Consider the following 20474-nt stretch of genomic DNA (forward strand, 5'->3'; position numbering starts at 1 on the left):
TATTTCCCTATCTTGGTATACTGGAAGGAACACAGAAATGGGATTCGTTAGATAAGGTTGTAGTCTCAGCTCTGCTACTGATTTTTTTGCTTCTTCCTTACTCACAACATTCCATCTTTTATCCTACATTTTACTTGGTCTATTCCCCATGTCTGGAATACTGTATGCTTTTTCCTTGTTATTGTTGGCAAAGATACTGGTATGGTTTGCCATTTCCTTCTCTACCTTGTTTTACAGATGAGGAAATCAAGGCAAACAGGGTAAAGTGACTTGCCCAGGTCATGGGGCTAGTAAGTGTCTGATGTTAGATTTGAACTCATGAAGTTAAATCCTTCTGATTCCTGGTCTGGCACTCTATCCACAGTGCTCTTTAGCTGCCCCTCCTTCAAAACTTAACTCAGTCAATCAACCAACATTTATTAATGGCTTAGTATGTGCCAGCCCACCCTGTACGATGTCTTTCCTGAAATCCCCAACCATTAGTGTACCCCTTCCTGAGGAAATGAACACAATTACTTTGTGTTCATTTATTTGTGGGTTTTGGTGGTTTAGTTTTACAGATTTTGTGTATGCTAGGTTTGGTGGTGGGAGGAGTAGTGGTATCAAACTCAGACAGAGATGGGGGCCACTCAACTGTACAGAAGGATCCCTGGGGATCACATATTGATTTGGAAATCACATATTTACTTTATATTTTGTTGTATTTTTCTTGCGTGTGAGTGTTGTGGGCTACATGAAGCCTGCTGGTGGCTATGTGTTTTGATGCTTCTGACCTAGATCTCTGGATTTGGTGTCAGTTCAAATACTATGTGACCTTAGACAAATCACAGCCTCTTTCAGTCTCAGTTTCCTCACCTGTAGAATGAGGATGTACCTCATAGTGTTTTGAGGATTGAGATAATATATGTAAATTGCCCTGTAAAACTTAAAATTTTAAGGATTGTGACTTATTATGTTTATGGTTTTATCTGCAGGGGTGGGGGACCTGCTGCCTCATGGCCTCATCTGACCTTCTCTAGGTCCTTGGGTGCAGCCTTTTGACTGAGTTCAAGTTTTACAGAACAAATCCTTTTATTAAGGGGATCTGTTCTGTGAAGTTTGGATTCAGTTAAAGACTCCCACTTGAGCACCTAGAAGGCCACATGTGGTCTCAAGCCTGCAGGTTCCCCACCCTTGGGTGTTTATGTCATTTCCCCTTATAGAACATAAACTACTTGAGAACAGGGACGTTTTTATTTATGTTTTTCTAGCCCCAGAGCCTAACAGAGCCTAACATATAGTAGGAGTTTAATGAATGTTTTTTGACAGATTGTTTGACCTTGGACAAGTCACTTAAAATCTTTGACCCTCAGTTTCCTCATCTGTAAATTGAAGTGGTTGAGTTAGGTGATGTCTGCCATCCCTTCTACATCTGGCATTCTGTGAAAGCAAAAAAGATTTGTTAAATACTTAAATGCCAAGGTTGCCTTAGACTGCTGAACTGAATACCAAGAAGGACTCCTAGTTCTGTCTTCCTCCTACTTAAATGTATGGAAAATAAAGGCCATTCTTCTAGCCTTCCCTTCATTGTCTGTGACATTATATGGAAGGAATCTCTGCATTGCAGCATGTCCTGGACTTTAGGGCACTGAATAGACGCTGGTATCTATTTTTCAAGGCTCTGTATGCCCTAAAACTTGATAGATGAAACTGTTATCTGCAAACACATGGGCAAATTCAAATAAATTAACTTTAATGAGCATTTTTCCTAGGACTCTGTCTCACAATTCTGTAGAAAGAGTACTGGATTGGAACTTCAAGGTTCTGTGTTCAAATTCTTACTCTGTTAATTTATTACCTACGTGACCTTGGGCAAGGGAGTGATGAGGTTTAGAGTTAGTAGAGCTAATTCAGGTGTGAAAGAATTCACTTAGACCTTCTCTGCAGCCAGTGGGAGCTTTTTATTTTATGTGAAAAAGCATCCTGGGTCTCCTTAGCAAGAAAGCTAGGTGAGACCTTGATATTTGGAGGAGTTATAGATGTCTCAGAATGAGGATGTAGTTTTAGAGGTTTTTATGGGGGTGAAAGATTAAAGACAGACCAGGAAGACAAAGGGAATTCTTTATGGTTTAAGGATTTAAGGATAGGGTAGGAGGATACAGTTTAAAAATTAAAGGACCTGGGGAACACAGGATAAGGAAGACAAAACCAATTCTTTTGGTACAGGTTCAAGATAAGGGGGAAAGGACTTTACAGGACCTTTAGGTTACAGAATAAATTAGGGATGTAACAAAGTCCTGGGAAAGCAGCCCTTAATATTATTTTTAACCCTTGGGGCACCGTTTGTATCCATACCCCAAAGGGTTGGATCTGTCTGGGAATAGAAAAGTGAAACTGTCTCTGCTTCCAAGAAGTTCACATTTTAACTGAGGAAAACAGCAAATAAAAGGACCAAAAAAGGCCTAATACTGACAGTGTATTATATACATTATTCCCACATTCTCCCATTTCTCCTTCATTCAGAGGAAAATGTGTTCATCATTTGTTCTCCAGGCTTGAGATTGGTCACAGCAACTGACCTGAGTTTGACTGCCAGCTTCTTACTTCTAAGGCTACAGCAATACAGAATAAAGCAAGTTTACATTAGTTTCAGTAGAGTACTTAGGTAACACAGGGCATGAGTATGTGTGTGTGTGTGCGTGTGTGTGTGTGTGTGTATGTGTGTGTGTGTTGTGTGTGTGTATATGTGTGTGTATGTGTTTGTGTGCACATGTGCATGTGCATGTGTGTGAGAGAGAGTTAAAAATAGTGTGTGAAAAAGATAAAGAGAATTAAAGACAGCAAGAGAAGGGAGGGTGAGAGAGACAGAGTGTGTATATGAGAGAGATAAAGAGAGACAGAGGTAGAAAGAGACAGAGACATGGGATCTGAAGAGTATCTTGCTCTTAAGCAGATTTCTTATTAAAAGAATCTTTTCAGAGAAGAAAACAAATCATATTTTAAAATATAGAAATATATTTATTTATGTTACCAAATGGTAGAAAAGCATGTGTTTGAGTCCTGGAAATTTTAATGAGAGTGATTGTCTTTAAGAAAATTGATTATCAGTGGGAGTTAATTGTTTCTACAACTGAGAAATATTGTAACAGTATTACTGTAATTAAGGTTACAGTATACTCCAGTGGTTTGCAAGCTTTTTTTTCCCCCTCGCAGAACAATTTTTTTCACCTCTGGGAGCACACTGGATGTTTCCATTGGAGACAAAGAAGGCCTCCTAGGTGGGAGCCTGGACTGATTCCCGGGGCCTTGGCATTCCTCTGTATCTCTTCTTCCTTTATCACTCTTGTTTTACTTCTCCAGAACTCACAGAGGAGGAGGTAGCTCTGTGTTTCCATAGTTAGAGAAGCTATTGTGATTTTGAGAAAAATAGGTAGCCAACTGCATGTGGGAGAGGAAGCTGAGGATTCCATAGCACACCTAGAGAAATTCACCCTCTTATCCCACACAACTCATGTCCTGTAAATCCTCAAAAGGGGATCCATTCAATGTGCTGAGGATCTTCTTTTAAGTCTCTAGAAACTGTGTGGCTGTCAAGGAATGCTCAGGTTGACTGTCAGATACCCTTTGCATTAGCCATGCAATGGACCCACCTTCTTTTCCAATTAAACAGCTTTCTGATGATATCCTTTATGCCTGTCTCTCTGCCTTAATTCCTTGTTGGTAATGCCTTACAATTTACTTACGTCAGTCATCATGTACATCTTAATTTCCTTTTGGGTGACCAAATTGAATTCTTCAGAGTCTGTGGTACTCCATAGTCCTCAACAAGAAAGCATCATCAGAAGCATAATGGTGGGTTTCATTTTAGCTTCAGAACAACTTTGGGATGTAGATAAGTAGAAGGAGAAGAGGAGGCAGCTTTGTACCTTTGTGTTGGGTACAATTTCACTCCTGTCCCAAAGTCCATTGGTATGAGATTATCTCTTTATTGGTGGTGATGAATCTCCTGCCCTGTATGAGAGGCAGCAGCTCTACTTCACACAGGACAAGGCATTCGTCTTCACCAACAAGTAGAGTCCCATACCAACTATCCTTGGGCTAGAGGTTATATACAAATAAGGAAACTGAGGATCAGAGGTGGGAAGTAACTTGCCCAAGTTCACATAGATAAAACATTTTAGAAATAGAGCATACACCCAGTTCTTTTGACTTCAAATCCAACCTTCTTTCCCCAACACCACACTATCTTTCCAATGATTTTTGATTTTTGATTTTATTATTTTATCTGTAGAGAGAACTCCCAGTGAAGAAATTCCCTCTGCCAGTGAAGACTGGCTCCTGCTTTACAATTTAGAATCTTACAGAGTTGCTTGGGGGTACTGAGAGCTCAGAATCACAGTCAGAAGGTGTCAGAAGCACCACTTGAATCCACATCTTTCTGACTCAGAAGTCAGCTCTCCATCACTGCTGCAAAACCTTTTCCTATAATGTGACAAATGAGAATTCTTTCCAAGTTACAAGGATATTGAGTTTCAATCTGTTTTAAAAAGGCTAAAAGTATTTAATGGACTGAAGACAGATGGACAGACAGAGAGAAGGAGGGAGTGGGAGGGGGAGAAAAAGGAGGGGAGTGAAGTAGAGAGGGAGAGACGGAGGAGAGAGGAAGGGCAGAGGGAGACAGATTTAACTGAGGGAGGGAGAGAGATAGAGAGACAGAGACACAGAGAGAGACAGAGAGAGAGAGGGAGACAAAGAAAAAGAGGAAGAGAGAGGTCCTCTTAGGTGCCTTCAAATTGCTTGTATGCACATTTCCCCTTGTCGGGCATTATGTTTTCCTCCAACGTCTTATAAACTAAATTTATTGTATTAGTATTTGAATGAGTGATTTTACCAGAGTGCCTTGGCACAGTGTTCCTTTGGTTTGTCTGAATTGTAAATTCAGAGAACATGCCATTCCAGCTGGTGCTGACTGTAGAGAATTCCACAGTTTTTTCTTTCTTTTTCACTTCTCCCTTGACCCTTATGAGGGCGTGGTTCCTCTCAAACCCTTTCTGTACTCTTGTTAGATGGCACCATGTATAGAATGATGGACTTAGAGTCAGGGAGAAATGAGTTTGAATACTGTCTCAGACGCTTAACTCACTTTGTAAAGTCTGGGCAAGTCATTTAACTTCTGCCTGCCTCAGTTTGCTCATCTGTAAAATGAGGATGGCAGTAGTGGCAACTACTTCCCAAGGTTCTTGTGGGGATCAAATGAGGTTATATTTATAAAGTGCTTTTGCAAACCTTAAAGTTTTCTGTAAGCATGAGCTATTATAGCTGTTCTTATTCATAGTTTCAGTTCTCTTTTCTTTCCATTTGTCTACCCATTCATTTTCGGCCTCTCTTTAGTCCCTATAGCCTTTGGAAGAGCTTTTAAAATAATTTTCTTTATTCACTCATGGCTGTCTAATAGTTTTTGCCAGATCCTCACCCTCACTCTGCTTCCTCCTTCTCCTCCCCAACCTAGTATTTCAGATAGAGACTTTTGTTCTATTTAATTCTATACCACATTTCAACTGCCCCCCTCCTTTCTTTTGACTTAGTTCATGCATTAGTGTTCATTTTCTCTTCCTCACAGGGTAGTAAATTAAAAAAAAAATTATCTGTTCCCTCAGATACAGGCTAATGGTCCTTCTAAACAACATGGAATAATCAGGACAATGTGCAGAAGGGTTTCGACTTGTTCTCATATACTTATTTCCGTTCTGAGTGTCGCTGCTTAGGGCTGTGAAAGGCCCATTGAGGATGTTCTCATTGTGAGATAAAGCTTCAATTAAGTCTCAGTCTTTTTCACAAGATGTCTTACCCAGATGTTCTGAGTCTTTATTAAGAAACTGCGAAGGAGCCCCAATTCTTTTCTATACTGGAGATGTTCTTTAGGAGATATTTTTTTCAAGTGTTTATGGTTTTCTCCATGGCAGCTAAGTATTGAAAATACATACAGGATGTCATATGCGAGCAAAAAGCAGTAATAGCCTTTAAAAAATGTCCAATGAAAGGAAATACTCATTTAATATGTGCCAGACAGCTTAACAAACATTATCTTATTTGAGACTCATAATCACCTGGGAGGTAGGTACTATTATTTATCACTATTTTACAGTTGAGGAAACTGAGGCAGATAGATTAAGTGTCCTGCTTAGCATGACACTGCTAATTAAGAGCCTGAACTCAGCTCTTTCTGATCCTGGCGCCAGTACTCTATCCACTGCACTACCTTATTGTTATTCAGTCCCTTCAGTCTTGTCTGACTCTTCATGACCCCATTTGGGGTTTTCTTGGCAAAGATACTGGAGTGGTTTGCCATGTCCTTCTCCAGATCATTTTACAGATGTGCCACCTAATTGCCCTTTATTGATCTGCTTTTTTTTTACATCATTATTTCCCAAACTTTTCATCCACCTCTCCTCAATAGAATCCTCCCTTGCCTTGTAATAAGCATAGTCAAGTAAAGCAAATTTACACTTTGATCATCTCTGAATGTGTATGCATTATTGTGTCCCATTTATGTACCACTTCTCTTGAGAAGTTAAGAGATGAGAGGCAAAGTAGTAATATTGTCAGAAAATTTTTCATCTGGAAAAATCGTAAAGGTGGCATAGTGGATAGGGCTTAGAACCAGGAAGACCAAGTGTCCAAACTTTATATCTGATGATTACTTGCTAAGTAGCTTTGTGTAAATCAGTTAATCCCTCTGAGCCTCTTATAATGCTGTAAAATTTCTTTACTAAGTCACTCATGAGTTGAGATTTGTACTGGTTGAGGGAGTCCCCATACTGAAGAAATCATAGATACTTCATAATCTGTGATTTGGGTCTTAAAGGAAAAAATGAAAATAATTCTTTGAAAATGATTGTCTTTTTTTGGAGTGGAGTCCAAATGTTTAAAAGCCACAATTGTACTGTTCTTTTTCTTTCTCTAGGTTGGTGAGATCACTTGTTTCGTGAACCTTTCATTTGACCAATTCTGCTTGTCACATTTTTATTTCCCAAAGGAACATATAAGGTTTTAAAGAAATGATTTATTCTACGTGTATATACATGGCTAGCCAAACTTAGAGGCAATACTAGAATGCAATCAAATTTTTGAGATTGCACCATATGCAGATAAGTGGCAAAGTGTATAGAGCACTGAGCTTAGAATCTAGAAGACTCATCTTCATGAGTTCAAACTTAGCCTCAGACACTTATTAGCTGTGTGACCCTGGGTAAGTCACTTAAACCTGTTTGCCTCAGTCTCCTTATCTATTAAACAAGCTGGAGAAGGAAATGACAAAGCACTCCAAAATCTTGCCAAGAAAACACCAAAATGGGATTTCAGAGAGTCAGACACAACTGAAATGGCCGAACATTAAAGACAACAAAATCCTGTGTAAGATTCCGTATATATAGAATAGAAAATGAACCTTTTCTTTATTTGGAGTGGGGTATATTCATAGGACTGGAAGGGATCTTAGAGGTCATTTAGTTGGTTCAACTCTTCAGAGATGTTGAAGCTGAGGCCCAAGTCCAGAGTGGTTAAGTTACTTGCCCAAGGTCATAAGACAGAAAGAGGGAGATTCAAGATCTGAACCTGAGTCTTTTGACTAAATTCAACTCTCTTTCCACTGTACCATTCTGCCTCTGTCTTTTGTTCCAGAATTAGAAAGAAAAGCCCTGAAAATACAAATTCTTGGGAGGATCCACCCTAATTTGAATAAGTTTTCATTAAACTATGTGTGATTATAGCTATCAGAGGATACTGTTGACCAATGCCTGACTCTATTTATACTAGGGACTGATGAGGTTAGTTAAATGTGCATTTGCCATCTTCTGTGTGCACCATTAATAGTAAAGTTCAATCTGGAGTAATAGTCAAATTCTGTCGTGCTCTTAGAGAGCTGGCCACCTTTCTTGCTTCACTAAGTTGCTTCACTGGTGACAATGCTTATCTTATTAGTCTATAAAGGTTTTTTTTCTCTCAATGTTTATATTTGTCCAATCAGATCTTGACCCTAGTTTCCATCCTACCAGGAGAACTCTTCTCCTTTCTTTCTTAAATGTGTTTATTAATTACTCCAGCCTACATACATAGTTGGAGGCAGCTAGTTGGCACAGTGGATAGAGTACCAGACCTGAAATCAGGAAGACTCATCTTCAGGAGTTCAAGCCTGGCCTCAGACACTTACTGGTTGTGTGACCCTGAACAAGTCACTTAATCTTGCTTGCTTCAGTTTTCTCATCTGTAAAATGAGCTGAAAAAGCAAATAGCAAACCACTGCAGTATCTTTGCCAAGAAACCACAAATGGGGTCATGAAGAGTTGGACACAGCTGAAAGGACTGAATAACAACACATGCATACTTAGATGAATATTTGGCCAAAGTAATAAAAACATCTCAAAACAGGATTATCAGTGAGAATTAGTCAGTGTCTCATGTCCCTGCTCCTGTGACCACATTGTTATCTTTCAGTATTGGGTCACTTTGTCCTCCATACAACCCCAAGAATGGAAAAGGAATCTGGGGTGAGAGATACAAATGGGTTCAGAAGAGAAGAACACACAGGGAAGCAATCTTTTTTGGTTCTTGCTCAGTCAAGAAGTTATTTAGTCAGCCAGAAAGTATTGTCAAGAGCTCACTCTGTACTAAGCACTGGCCACTGTGCCGAGCTCTAGACCTGTCTAGCATTGCTCCTACTTCCTAATCTGAAGCTCCATTCAACTTCAGTGTATTCCCACATGGAATACTCAAATGGAAATAAGCATGCTTTCAGTTTCTCCAATAGAGCTCCAACTGGACAATCATAAGTCTAACATTCTCAGTGTAAGAGAATCTTTCTGTGCTTGGTCACCTAAATTATGTCTGTTACTCCATCATCTTCAAAACCACAAGCTGTGCCCCAGTCCCGTGTCTGAAGTCAGTGGACATAGTCCCTCTTTAAATCTTGACAGGTAAGCTTGTCACTGCTGGTCAGGCCCATCTGTTACATGATTGAATCAAATCGTTTTCTGCTTCTATAGTGATAGAAAAGAGGACCATATGGAGATCTTGAAGGGGTGCAGGAAGGGGTGCCACAGAAGAGGATAAGGGAGTGGAAAAGGAAGACTGGTGGACATCATGGTATGATGGAAAGAACACTGGATTTGAAATCAGAGGGCAAGGTCTAGGGTAAAATCCTGACTCTGTCACTTATTACTTATGTAATCTTAGGCAAATCATTTTACTCCTTTGAGTCTTAGTCTTTTCATTTGTAAAATGAAAGGGTGGGGTTTGAACTAAATGACTAAGGTCTCTTTTAGCTCCAAATCTGTGATCCATACCTGACAAGCTTAAAAGACTTCCCATTTTACCTAGGTTAGCCTCATTTATCTTCATCTGTTTGCAAATGCAGAGGAATAAAAAGAAAATATATATTTCAGGAGACCTTAAATACTGTAGGAACCTGAGGCAGAATAAGACTCGACATCAACAATCTAGGCAAGAAGTTATGGCAGCAGGGAGCCAAGAAACTTTGATTATAATTTCAACTTCATTCTTCAAAAAGCAGAGGAAGCGATCTAAAGAACTGTTATTCTAGAACTGATTACAACCAACAAGGGAAACTAGTTGACAAAAAAACAATAGGAACTTTGTGGCCAAGTGACCAATAAGTCTGTCACAGTTTTTTTTAATGATTATTTATTATAAACATTCTTTTCTTTTAATATTTGAGTTACAAATTCTCACTCCCACCACTCTCCTATCTACTGAGAAAGCAAGGAAAATAATATTAATTATCCATGTGAAATCCTACAAAACATATTTCCATATTAGTCATATTGGAAAGAAAAGTGCAAAAAAATAAAGAAAGCAAGAAAATTATACTTCAGTTTGCACTCAGAGTTTATCATTTCTCTCTCTGGAGATGAATAGCATTTTTCTTTTCATCATGAGTCCTTTGGAATTGTGTTAGATTATTGTATTAATCAGAGTAGCCAAGTCTTTCACAGTTGATCGCCATTACAACATTGCTGCTAATGTGCACAATAATTTTCTGGTTCTTTTCACTTCATATTGCAAGACTATAGAGGTTTTGTCATTTTTTTTATTATTTCTTATAACATAATGGTACTACATCAAAACCATATACCATAGGTTGTTCAGCCATTTCCCAATTAATGAATGCCCCTTGTTTTCTAATTCTTTGCCATCACAAAAAGATGTACTATAAATATTTTTTGTACATAGATGTCCTTTTCCTTTGATCTTTTTGGAGTGCAGACCTAGTAATGCTATTGCTGTTTCAAAGAGTGTGCACAGTTTTATAGCCCTTTGGGCAAACTATTCTTCAGAATGGTTAGATCAGTTCACAACTCTGCCTATTTTCCCTCATCGTCTCCAGCATTTGTCATTTCTGATGGGGGACACTGGTCCTTTTTGAGAATGAAGGACAAACAGTAATGTAATCTCTGATACGTATGAGGTGGTACCTCAGAGTTGTTTTAATTTGTCTTTCTCCAATCAATAGTGATTTAGAGCATTTTTGTATGACTGTAAGTAGCTTTGATTTCTTCTGAGAACTGCCTGTTCATATCCTTTGACCATTTATCAATTGTTAAATGGTCTTTATTTTTTATAGATTTGACTCAGTTGCCTATGTATTTGAGAAATGAGGTCTTTATTAGAGAAACTTGCTGTAAAAATTTTTGATATTACTTCATTATCTATGGAATCCTTTATCAAAAAGCAGCTTTTTTCATTTTCTCTTTTAATTAGGTCTATTTTTGCTTCTGCTTTGTCTGAGATCATGATTACTATTCCTGACTCTTTTACTTCAGCTGAAGCATAACAGATTTTTCTCTAGACTTTTATTTTAACTCTATGTGTGCCTTTCTGCTTCAAGTGTATCTCTTGTAAACAACGTATTGTTGGATTCTAGTTTCTAATCTATTCTTCTATTGGTTTTATGGGTAAGTTCATCTCATTTGCATTCATAGTTGTAATTACTGTGTACTTTCCTCCATCCTATTTTCTTCTTTCTCTTTTATTTTTTGTATATTTATAAATATCCTTTTTTATCTTTCTCTCTCTTTTTTTATCCCGTCCCTCCCTAAAAGTCTTGCTTCTTACTACTGCCTCCCTTAATCTGCCCTCCCTTTTATCATCTCTTCTTTCAAATCTCTTTTTCCCTTCCCTTCTCATTTCCCCATCTAGTAAGATAGGTTTCTATATCCAGCTGAGTATGTATATATCTTCTTCCCTCTTTGAAATAATTATGATGAGAGTGAGGTTCAAGCATTGCACCCCTTTTTATGCCTTCATATGTGTTATTTATATAAGAAAATTTCCCCCATTCTACTTCTCCCTTCTCCCAGTGTACCTCTCTTTCATATCCCTTCATTTTTTTTGAATATCATCCCAACATAATTAACTTATACCCTTGCCTCCTCTCTATGTAGCTTACTTCTAATTCCCTAATAATGATAAAGCTCTTAGAAGTTATATGTATCATCTTCTCATATAGAAATGTAAACATTTTAACTTGATTAAGTCCATATGATTACATTTTCATGTTTACCTGTTTATGCTTCTCTTGAGTCTTGTGTTTGAATATCAATTTTCCATTCATTTCTGATCTTTTTTTGTCAGAAATGTTTGAAAGTCCTCTGTTTCATTAAACATTCATTTCTCCTCTGAAGGATTACACTCAGTTTTCCTGTGTGTATTATTCTTGGTTGTAATCCAGCTCCTTTGCCTTCAGGAATGTCATATCCCAATCCCACTGCTCCTTTAATGTGAAAGTTGCTAAATCTCATGTGATCCAGCTTGTGGCTCCATGATATTTTAATTGTTTTTGCTGGCTGCCTGAGATATTTTCTCTTTAATCTAGGAGCTCTGGAATTTGGCTATAGAATTCCTGGGAGTTTTCATTTTGGGATTTCTTTCATGAAGTGATTGGTGGATTCTTTCAATTTCCATATTACCCTCTAGAGAAATTTTCCTTAATAATTTCTCAAAATAAGTTGTCTTGGCTCTTTTTTGGATCATGGTTTTTAGGCAGTCCAATAATTCTTAAATTATTTCTTCTTGATCTATTTTCCAGGTCAGTTGTTTTTCCTATGATATAGTTCACATTTTCTTCTATTTTTTTTCATTCTTTTGACTTTATTTTATTGTTTCCTGATGTCTCATGGAGCTTCCATTAGCTTCCATTCATTAGCTTCCACTTGCTTAGCTCTAATTTTTAAGTAATCATTTTCTTCAGTGAGCTTTTGTATCTCCTTTTCCATTTGGCCAATTCTGATTTTTTTTTATTTTTAAAGCATTTTCCAGTTCTGCTTTTTGAGGAATTCTTTTCCTTAATAAATTCCAATGCCTCTTTTTACCATTAGGCAATTCTATTTTTTTAAATGTTATTTTCTTCAGTATTTTTTGTTCCTCTTTTACCAAACTGTTAATTCCTTTTCATAATTTTCTTACATCACTCTCATTTCTTTCTCTAATTTTTACCACTCTTATGGCATTCTTTAATGTTTCCAGGAATTTTTGTTGGACTAGGGTTCAATTAGCATTTTTCTTCAAGGCTTTCTTTCTAGCTCTTTTCACATTATTATCTTCTGAATATACATCTTGATCTTCTCCATCACTATAGTAGCTTTCTTGGTCAAGTTTTTGTTGTTGTTGTTGTTCACTCATTTTTCTAGTTTATTTCTTGACTTTACATTTTATGTTAAATTTGGCCTTTGCTCACCTAGGGGTGAGGAGGCACTGTCCCCAAGCTCCAGGTTTTTCCTGCTGCTTTTAGAGCTAGTTCTGAGGGGTCTGCAAGTTTTTGGTGCTTCTAAGGTGGTGTTATCCTGGGAGGAATGTGATCATTGTTCTCCTTGGCTGGTGCTGTAATCCTCACACAGGAAGGGTCCTTGCTCCCCTGAAACTGCCAGTGTTGGCCTTGGAACTGGGACCAGGACCCCTGCTCTCTTATGGCCAGAATACAAGCACTCCCTTACACCCTAGAACTGTGATCCAGAATTGTTTATGGGCAATAGAATTATCAATCAGTGCCAGCTCCATCCATTGCAAGCAAAGAGTCCCGTGTAATCTCTTTTCTAACCAGTTGTCCAAGCCTCTTACCATCTCTGTGCTGAGAGCTCCTGAAGCTGCTGTCACAGCTGCTTCCCAGACCCACTGGTGCTGTGGCTGCTCTCACTCCAAGCTCGCATCTATCCCAGTATCATAGAGTTTCCTGCCAATCTCCTAAGTTGTCTTAGGCTAGAAAAATGTTTTACTCTAATCTAATGTTGGTTCTGCTACTCCAAAAATTGAATTGAGGAGTTATTTTAAAGTTGCTTGGAGGGAAATATTGGGAGACTTAGGCTGAGTTGTTGCCTGCGCTCCACCTTTGTGGCTCCTCCTCCAGAGTTCTTGATAGAGGAAAGAAAAGCTAGGCATAGCGTAGCATGCACTTTAAATTTTGGGTAAATAGATTTCAGAGTATTTAGAGTAAAGATAAGAAAGGATCGTACAGCTTAAAATTCTCTAGAGATAAATAATCTCAAGAAAGATCAAATGCTTCTTTCCATTCAAGAATGGAAGACACAAAGAGAGGTGATCCCAAATTGAAGAAAAAGGGGAACTGTTTGAAAAGACTCATGTGGTTCCAGAGAGAAATTGGTTAGATTGCGAATACTTGGATTATTAAAAGACATGTACAGAAGATGGAAGAAAAGACAAGTACCTGTGGATAAACAGAGAATAGGAACATGGCCCTATAAAAATAGTGTCAGGAATAATTAAGCCCAAAATGAGATGAAGGTGGCAATACATGCTCTGGATAGTCAAACTAGCTTATTTAGCCATGTCTTGGGGCATGAGGGACACCAAAGAAGGGATAGGATTGCTGCCTGGGGTTGATAGGATGTTGATGATAGATGACAGAGAAGAGGCAGAATTATGTGAATCTTATTGTATTCCTATTTTTTTTTTTACAAGATGAATGACCCCTGGACTGGGAAGGCTGGAACAAAAGGTTATCAGGGAATTAGCCTTCCTGCCCCCCCGCCCCCCAATAAGTGTGGAGTTAATAAGAGAAAAACTACCTGTCCTTAATTATTTCAAATCACCAAATACCAAACTATTTTCTAGAATACTGAAAGAACTAGCATATATGATTGCTGGACTGCTATCAGTGATTGATAGAAGACCATCGGGCATGGCAGAAGAACTATAGAGCTCTAAAAGATCAAATGTTTTCCATTTTCCAAAAACAGGAAGAAAGCAGAGGCTGCAACCTCTGCAGTGAGTTTGATTTATCCTGGAAAAAATCTAGCAGTGTTATTAAAATAATTATTTTAATTATTAAATTCAGTTATTCAATATGAAGTTATTATTGAATGATTACTAAAATAATATTTTGCAAGCATTTAGAAAAGTAGAGCAGTTGTCATTACCAACTCCCTCCCCAACAGGAGCTAACTCATTAGATCCTTGAAACTTTAGGAACTATGAAAGAAAGAAGAGGGGCTTCATTAAGAACAGATCAACAGAGTATGCCATTTGTGATGGAGAAAAAAAAACTTAGGGGTCAAGTGGGGCATGATCTCTGTGTTTAAGTATTTGAAGGACTGTCTTGTAGAAGAAGAATTGGGCTTATCTGAGTTCTTTCCAAAGAAAAAAATAAATAAACAAACTAGGATCTATGGTCAAGTTGCAAGAGATAAAATTGGGCTTGATGAAAGGGAAAACAAAGTAACTTCCTAACAATCTGACTTATCCCAAAGTGGAATGCAATGCCTCCTGAGGTGACTGGATCCTCAGAGGTCTTCAAGTAAAGCTTGGATCATCACTTGTCAGGTATGTTTTATATGGAATTCTTGTTCAATCAATCAACAAACATTTAAGCATTTATTAAACACCTATTAGGTGTCATGTGCTGTACTAAGCCCTTAAGATACAGATACAAAAATGAAACAATCTGCAGTCTTAAGGAACTTATGTTTTAATAGTGAAGATACCTACTTTAACACATACACATATACTCACATATGCATATACATATATATGTTTGTATATATGGATATGGATATGGACATGTATGCACATACACACATACCTATATATGTATATATACACATGTATATGTGTGTGTGACTGTGTAGATATGCTTATAAACCTATGTATATATACATATATGTATACATGATAAATATAAATAGAATAACTATAAATATGAACAAAGAAGTTAAATACAAATCAAGAAAATCATCATGTGGAAGATGGTGTTTGAGGGTTTTTTTTAAGGAAAAGAGGGATTTTATGAGGCAGAATTCAAGAGGGAATGTATTCCAGGTGTCAGGAATGACCAGGAACGTCAGGAATGCAAAGGTATGGAGATGAGAGATGCGATGCTGTGTATAAGAAACGAAGATCAGTTTGGCTGGATTGGAAAGGACAAGAGGGAGAGTACTTTGTGGCTGGAAAGATCAATTGGGGCTGGGTGGGGGAAGGGATTTAAAAGTCAAACAGGAGTCTCAGAAACAATAGGGAGCCACTGCAGTGTTGTATGGGGGAAATGACCTAGTCAGATGGGCTGCTAAGGAGAATCACTTTAATAGCAATGTGAAGGATGGTCTGGGGTGGGGAGAGATGATACAGGGAGACCAATTAGACCAGTTGTCCTGACTTGGGTTGGACTAGATGAAATTCTTCCCAGGCCTGAGACTGTGATTTCTGACTGCCATTATGAAAGACTTCATTGGTGCATAGGAAAGAATGCTCTATTTGAGTTCCTGGGATTATAGGATCACAGCTTATATAGAGAGTTGCTAATTTCAAACTCTGCATTATGTCTTCCCGGTATGGCCTTGGGTAAGGCTCTTTACCTGTCTCTGGTCTTGAGTTTCTTCACCTCTAAAAGGAAGCAGTTAGATTGAATGACTTCTAAGGTCTCATCCTGCTCTGGAGTATATGATCTTTATGCATAAAATCTTGGTGAATTGAATTAAAAATGTAGTAAAGGTAGTGTATGGTGGCCACTTTCTGAATGAAATCTTATGCTTTCTGTTTCGTTTTTTTTTTTTCAGTTTTGAAATTACATCAACTTGGGCATTTAGGATAACGAATTTTTCATCTTGAGTAGAAGCTTTGGCAATATATAGTAATCAGAGTAGCTAAACTCAGATACTTGTTGGCAGGAATTTGAAAATCTGCCCTCTGGTTTCTTTTCCTTCTCATCTGTATTTCATAACATAAAATTAACAAGAATTTTGCATAGATGAAGTCTGCCTACTGAATGATGCTTGCAAATAACACATTCATCAATTAGCATTTGGGAATTTTGATTAAATTTGCAAGTGATTTCACTTTAGTATGAGTTGAAGAGCATAGTTAGGAGGAAAAATTTGTTTTGGCACAGGGCATCCTTATGTCCTTCTTCCATTTAACAGACCAAAAGTAATATCAATTTCAAATGTGGTCCTTTTCCTATTCAGGTAATCTTTTTCTCCAGCAACCTTTAAGGTCATATGAAACATAAAGTAATAGGAATTGTCATAGAGAATTACTGTTCCAATTTCAAACAAGGCCAAACAATGATTTCATACTTTTATTGATGCTCCACCAGACTAATTGGATAACTTTTCCTTCTCCAGTCTGCTGTTTAAATTTTTTGTCTCAATCTCAGTATTCATATTTCAGTCGCACCTTTTAATTGCATGAGTTCTCTTATTTACATACTTTATGTTTTCACCAGTCATTCAAATAATTTTTCTTTCTGTTTTCTTATTTTAAAAAATTGCACATATTTCTTTTGCCAACAACCTTTAATATTCTTCCATAGATACCTCGAATCATCCTAACTCATCCTTCTACTTCAGATGAAGACACTGACCTATTATCTCAAGACTCAGATGACTTCAAGATGGAAGACATCCCTGTTGATGGTGTCCCCCCCAATTCAGACTGTCTGAATAGTGCTCCTTATCCTCCCTGATAAAATGATCCCACCGAAGAGCTTGTTTTCCATTGTTAAACTTAGGCTAACACTGAACCATAATGCCTTATTCATAGTATATCAGGTTTCCATGAGTGTCTACTTTTAATTGGAACAAACAAAATTCATTGCTATTTAATTCAACTTGCCTTCACAGTTATAAAGATGATTCTTTTGGGATTCTGTGTGCTTGGAAATGGAATGATTTGAATCAAGGAACATCCATGGTTATCTTAACAGATTTCATGTGTCCACTTTTAAGTGTATTTTACAAGCACTCCATAGCTATTGCCAGAGAAAGAACAGAAGAGTAGTTTTAATCTTTACATTTCCCTGAGGGAAATGGTAAAAGTAATTGTATAGATTTTTACCTTATTCTATCATGCTCCCCAATGTGGCCTGTTCTTTGCTTCATTTACAAAATCCCTTAGCTCCTGAAGGTTGCTCATATTATGCTGTTTTCTGTTTGAATAAAATGTCACTCTCAGTCTAGGGAATGCTGTTTTTTCTTCTTATGACTTTAGTGTGTTTTTATAAATATATGAGCCACTAGAATTTACAGTAACTATTCCCACAACCCCTGTAGGACCCAGTTCCTCACCAGGAGTGTCAGACAGACACTTCACACACACACCGTATTTTGTTTCTCACCAAAACCTGTGCCTCAACTCCCAATATACTCCTTTATCCATTAGCCACCACTGCTTCTCTTCAAAGTATTTTTAGTTCTGAGCCTGAGAAGCAGAATATAGAACTGCTCTCAGAGGATCTACAACCTGAAAACTAGAAGATTTAATATTTTCTGTATGGAATAACCTTTGGAAGTGATGCTATAAAGAACCATGAAGGTTTGTGCTGATCATATTATGATTTTTTATTTTTGTCTGTGTGAGCACTAAGATTATATGGCATCTTGATGGAACAGTAATGATAACGATGAGTTCTTATGGGGATCAGGCTGGCTGGGTGAGTGAAGGTTAACCACCAAGCCAGGACTGGCAAAGTTGTGCTTAAGGGCTTTATTCTTTAATAGTAACTAAAAGCTGATATTTTAACAGTGGTTACTATGTTCCAGGCACTATGCTAAGTGCTTTACAATGATTGTCTCATTTGATCCTCGAAACTACTCTATCATTATCCCTACTTTACAGATGAGCAAACTGAGGCAAGCTGAAGTCAAAGGACTTGCCCAGAGTCACACAGTTAGTAAGTATCTGAATTCAGAAAGGAACTCTGACTTCAGGTCAAGTGCTCCGCCTAGCTTGTGTCCTTTCATGTTTGGGAGGCAAGTCGAATCTCTTTCCAATCCTTACCCTTCCTAAGTTCTATGATTGTGACCAAACCTTATAATTTTAAGTATAATAAATATTTATGAATTGCCTACCATACAAAGGATACTATGTCAGATGTGAGAGAGATAAAATGATTAGGTAAGAAAAAGTCCCTGCCCACAGAGAGTTTACAATCTAGTAAGAGCGCATTTAAATAAAATAATTTGAATAAAAAATGATATTCACTTCTTCAGGGCATTCTCCAACCGAAGATCCCTGGGCTCAAGGTGTTTTGTTTGTTCATATCCACTCAGAACTAAAGCTTTTATGGCCCAGCTAATTGTGGCTAACTGTCAATTAGCTGGAGAGCACAATTGATTTTTTAAAAAGTATTTAGTGAAATAGCATAATGGCAAAAGTAAGAATAAAACATAATAATAAAATAAATAATAAACATTTCCCCTCTAAGCCTGGGGCATGCTCTCCCACAAAGAAATAAACAGGAAGAAATTATCTACTTTCTGTCTGTGTTCATCCTTTGTTTTCGAAGAAGACCATGACATCAGAGAAATTATGACATGACTTACACTTGAATTTGTTTTGAATGAAGGAGGGCTGTGCAAGGTCATCAACCTCACTTTCTCCTCCTGAGCCATCTGGATCTAGTGACCAGATATTCATCAGGATGACTGGAGATGGCCCAGGATGCAGTGGGATGCAATTTTCTGCTGAGTGTAAAGAATAGACATGTAAAGGGAATGCAAATAGTGGGAGTGCTTGTGTGGAGGGATATTCACAGAGGGAAAAAGTGTCCCTAGCATCTATGGAGGAGCATATATATAAAGAACACATGCTCAGAGGGCAATTCCCATCTCTGACTCTGAAGGACCTCAGGTATTTTTTGATGATATTACTCCCCTGTTCTCATCGTCTCATGTAGTACGTAATCTCCACCAGACATGTATCCTCTCAGACATTTCCTTGTTCCTCTGCTTTAAATGTGGTCTTGATTCCTGCTGTTCTCCTGTGGCTGCTGCTCAGCATTGCACCATTGACCACCATCACTGCTGATCTCTTCCAGGTATGACTCCACTGAGCCACTATATTAATAGATTTAAAGTTGGAAGTGGATGTATAGGTAATGACTCCCTCAGTTTACAAATTGGGAAACTAAAACTCAAAGAAGCTAAATAATTGATCTGAATTATGAGATTTCCAGTGGGTAGTGTCAATATTTGAAACTGGGTCTTCTCATATGAATTCCAGTGCCTTTCCACTGTAGTATTGATGGAGCTTCCAATTTCAGCTTCTGGTTTCAGTTGAAGTTTTTAGCTGGGGTGCTCTGTTGCTTGAAGGAGAATGAGTGGACTCTCCCATGATCATTTAAAGTACAGAGACTTTCTGTGTTACAACCTTTTCAGAAAAAAAAAAGGCAGAAATCCAAACATAGCAAGTCATCACACCAAGGGCATAAAAAACAAAACAAAAAATCTTCTTAAGGATAATCCCTTCCTTCTTTTTGTTTTGTTTTGATTTGGTGTGGTTTGGTATTCTCTGGGGAGACCTCTCTGTTTTACTGAGTCTTGGTTATAAAGAGTAGTTCCTCTTCAGAAGGGAAAAGTTTTATTGCAGTTGTCTACCTCTTTAGAACACAGAACATACCCAACTAACTAGTGCACTAAGGTCTAAGTCAATTAAAAATATATATACACATATATACACACATATATACATACATACATATACAAACACATACACATATACATACACACACATATATACACATGTACATATATACTGGTCCCTGAGCCCTGTATCTCCATCAGAGACTGTTCTCTAACTTAAGGCCAGGAAGTTTATGAAACTCTTTGTTTAATACCCATCTGGGGATCCCGTTCCCTCAGATTCATTTCAGAGAGAACCTAGTTCCCAAAGCCCCACAGAGTCATGTGACTTTGTTCCCTTCCAATATCTTTGTAGAACCAACATGCTTTGTAACTGCTACCCAAATGAAACCAAGCCAGCACAACCAAACCCAAGAGTCAAGATTATTATATGTCTTCTGCCTCACCACATTCTTGACCCTTTTTGTCTACATGTACAGATAAAACCTGTTTCAGACTTTGAGCTTCTCCTACTGATACATAATAGACAAAATAAGACCATAGGCTGAGAACTTTATGGAATTGGGTCATGGTGCTGACTAAAGTGGGTGCTGATGAAGAGGAACATTGGTT

The sequence above is a fragment of the Notamacropus eugenii genome, chromosome 2 (genome assembly GCF_028372415.1).
Source record: "Notamacropus eugenii isolate mMacEug1 chromosome 2, mMacEug1.pri_v2, whole genome shotgun sequence".
Taxonomy (NCBI): Eukaryota; Metazoa; Chordata; class Mammalia; order Diprotodontia; family Macropodidae; genus Notamacropus; species Notamacropus eugenii.